General features: G+C 31.6%; 3 non-coding genes across 3 annotated transcripts; all 3 read right to left on the minus strand.

Moving 5' to 3' along the window:
• Positions 1 to 460: 460 nt before the first annotated feature.
• Trnal-caa lies at positions 461 to 586 on the minus strand. Its single transcript has 2 exons — positions 549 to 586; positions 461 to 506 (listed from the first exon to the last, which is right to left on the minus strand). It is a non-coding gene; the product is annotated as a tRNA-Leu (tRNA).
• A 703-nt stretch (positions 587 to 1,289) lies between these two features.
• On the minus strand, positions 1,290 to 1,405 carry Trnal-caa. The gene is made up of 2 exons: positions 1,368 to 1,405; positions 1,290 to 1,335 (listed from the first exon to the last, which is right to left on the minus strand). It is a non-coding gene; the product is annotated as a tRNA-Leu (tRNA).
• Positions 1,406 to 3,048: 1,643 nt separating this feature from the next.
• Positions 3,049 to 3,164, minus strand: Trnal-caa. The gene is made up of 2 exons: positions 3,127 to 3,164; positions 3,049 to 3,094 (listed from the first exon to the last, which is right to left on the minus strand). It is a non-coding gene; the product is annotated as a tRNA-Leu (tRNA).
• Positions 3,165 to 3,727: the final 563 nt, after the last annotated feature.

Below are 3,727 nucleotides of genomic sequence, written 5' to 3' on the forward strand. Positions count from 1 at the left end.
ATTTAAAATTAAAACGGAACAGTAGAGAAAATCCGATCAGAATGACAAAATAAACTAAGCATCCACTGGAAGGAATCCCAATATCTGCAGACGGATCCGTTTCGGCCTTCAAGGCCTCATCAGTGCAGCTAGGGTATAGATATATATATATATATATATACATACATATATATATTATATATAGGCCATATATATATAAATTTTCCCAATATTATATATATATATATATGCCCTATATATAAATATATAAATAATATAAATTTCATGTTTATATTTGGTTTTATATAGGACCCCATTGGAAGTAAGTTTTACTTTTTAAAGAAAACTTTCATGGGCCATCCTTACATTATATTTTTGTTTTTTGTACTGCCTTGTGCGAACTGTGGTTTAGGGATCATCATTCAGATCTTCAGAACGTTTATTTAATATTGATTTTAGAAAAAATAAATAAAAAAAGAAGTGTCAGAAGTGGGATTCGAACCCACGCCTCCATTCGGAGACCAGAATACCCTGATGCCTTTGCTTGGCAAGGTTGAACCTTGAGTAACCTTGAGTCTGGCGCCTTAGACCGCTCGGCCATCCTGACAACTGGTAATTTATGTAATGCTAATAGAAATGAATGGTAGCTGTAGGTACGGTAGACATTGCACAACAATATTATGGAGAAATAATGTCCATTTGTTTTGTGATGCAAATAGGCTCTATATGTGTGTATATAATATATATATATATAGGCCCTATATCTAAATTTTTCCCATATATATATATATAAATTTTTCCTATATTATATATATAAATATATATATATATTATATATATATATATATAAATCTTTAAATAAAATATAATAAATTTCATGTTTATAGTTGTTTTTATATAGGACCCCATTGGAAGTAAGTTTTTACTTTTTAAAGAAAACTTTCATGGGCCATCCTTTTACATCCTCTTTTGTGTTTTGTGTTTTTTTGTTTTTGTAATGCCTTGTGCGATTTTTACCCGTTTTGTAAAATATCGATGCGAGATAAACTGAACTGAACACATTACCCTCCGATTTACGTTCGGATGTCCTATTTTTTGCAAAGCCAATAGTGTACATTGGATTTTTCCAAACACTTTTTTCTGATCAATGCATTGTGTAACAGGCAATTAAAATATACACATTGAATATGAGCACAGGGCTCATTAATTGAAAACTGCTTTTGGGACCGGAGTTTAGGGATCATCATTCAGATTTTCAGGACGTTTATTTTATATTAATTTTGGGAATAAAATAAATTAAAAAAATGCTTTGTCAGAAGTGGGATTCGAACCCACGCCTCCATTCGGAGACCAGAATACCCTGATGCCTTTGCTTGGGAAGGTTGAACCTTGAGTCTGGCGCCTTAGACCGCTCGGCCATCCTGACAACTGGTGATTTACGTAATGCTAATAGAAATGAATTATACAAACAATAGGCCTAACTGTAGGTACGTAGACATTGCACAACAATATTATGGAGAAATAATGTCCATTTGTTTTGTGATGCAAATATATAGGCCCTGTGTGTATATAATATATAGGCCCTATATCTAAATTTTTCCCATATATATATATATAAATTTTTCCTATATTATATATATAAATATATATATATTATATATATATATATATATATAAATCTTTAAATAAAATATAATAAATTTCATGTTTATAGTTGTTTTTATATAGGACCCCATTGGAAGTAAGTTTTTACTTTTTAAAGAAAACTTTCATGGGCCATCCTTTTACATCCTCTTTTGTGTTTTTTGTTTTTGTTTTTGTTTTGTTTTTGTTTTTGTAATGCCTTGTGCGATTTTTACCCGTTTTGTAAAATATCGATCCGAGATAAACACATTACCCTCCGACTTCCGTTTGGATGTCCTATTTTTTGCAAAGCCAATAGTGTACAGTGGATTTTTCCAAACACTTTTTTCTGATCAATGCATTGTGTAACAGGCAATTAAAATATACACATTGAATATGAGCACAGGTCTCATTAATTGAAAACTATAAATTTTTAAATAATATATAATAAATTTCATGTTTATATTTGATTTTATATAGGACCCCATTGGAAGTAAGTTTTTACTTTTTAAAGAAAACTTTCATGGGCCATCCTTTTACATCTTCTTTTGTTCAAATGCAAATAAAAGTGATGACGGCACCACTGATTTATAATATTAATTATTACATCATTATATCATCATCATGTATTATAATGAATATTCTTTTCTTTCGTTCTTAAATTATCTAAAAGGTTTGACATTAGGAAACAATAACATTATCAATGCGATATATTAAACTGTTTAGTAACGGTAATTAAAAAATGAAAGCCAATTAAGATGGAGTGTCGTAAACGTATCGTTATGGAGGGGATTCCCTTAGAGGGGCGAAGGTCTACCTCTCCAAGGTCACTTTTTTAGAAGTGTATTTGCATTACAATTAATCATTCATGATAATTATGACATTTGAATATATAAATGTTACGGTATCTGTAAACTTTGCAAAGTTCAAAGGGGTATGATATCATTTAGTGATAGAGTGTTAATCATCAATCACGTGCGCATAAGTTATTTCATAATTCTGATTTTTTAATCACTTACATTTTGAAGCAACTGTAGGCCTAGGCGTATGTTGAAATAGGTATACAGTGAATTCTTCTTGTAAGGCTCGCAATAAGGCCTATAGGCATACCTAAAAATGAATCATAAATATCACCATTTCTCCAATTCGTTTAGGCCTACTTTATATTTATTTTGAAAAGGGAAACATGAAATGGTGTCCCCACCATGGATTCGGCCACAAGACCGGCCCTCCGATTTCCGTTCGGATGTCCTCCTAGTTTTGCAAGGCCAACCCTAGCACATTGGATATTTCCATTGTCTAATGAATGTGCACCGTAATATAAAATCGTAATGATGAATATGAATACAGGTTTAATCTTAATAGACCACTTTTGGGATCGGAGGTTAGGAATCACTCTGATATGTAGATCGTTCATATTATATTATTTTGCTAAAAAAAGAAAAGTGTCAGAAGTGGGATTCGAACCCACGCCTCCATTCGGAGACCAGAATTCCCTGATGCCTTTGCTTGGCAAGGTTGAACCTTGAGTCTGGCGCCTTAGACCGCTCGGCCATCCTGACAACCTCAAATTAGATTAAAAGTTAAAATGCTAAGAACAACAGATTTGTAAAATAAGATCAAAATAGTCTTATCAACATTAAAACAGCTAAGTTTTCTTTAAAAAATATAAGCGTTGATTTGCTTTGCGTCGTGTAATTTCTGATTGAATTGAAAAATTAAGTTTGTTATCTATAATAGTACCTAAATATTTGTATTCGTCGACTTGTTCAATAGTTTCATTTTTAAATTTTAGTAATTCTAAACCATTTTACCCTTTGCGGAAATCAATTACCATCTCTTTAGTATTTTTCATGTTAATAACTAGATATTGCTCATCACACCACCGGACAAAATTATCTATTTCATTTAAGTAGTTGCGATCATCATATTTTAAACACCCAGTTATTACATTATCGTCTGCATATTTAATAATCGAACAGTTTTCAAATGTGCTTCTACAATCATTGGTATACAGGCAGAAAAGTATGGGGGACAACACAAACCCTGTGTGTGTTGTCAAAACTGTAAAGTGTCGAAAGCTATGTTTTTTTCCTCTAGTAGTTTTTCCCTATATATATATATA

The sequence above is a fragment of the Anneissia japonica genome, unplaced genomic scaffold (genome assembly GCF_011630105.1).
Source record: "Anneissia japonica isolate Jap-2015-1 unplaced genomic scaffold, ASM1163010v1 scaffold1489_len2284818_cov182, whole genome shotgun sequence".
NCBI classification, from domain to species: domain Eukaryota; kingdom Metazoa; phylum Echinodermata; class Crinoidea; order Comatulida; family Comatulidae; genus Anneissia; species Anneissia japonica.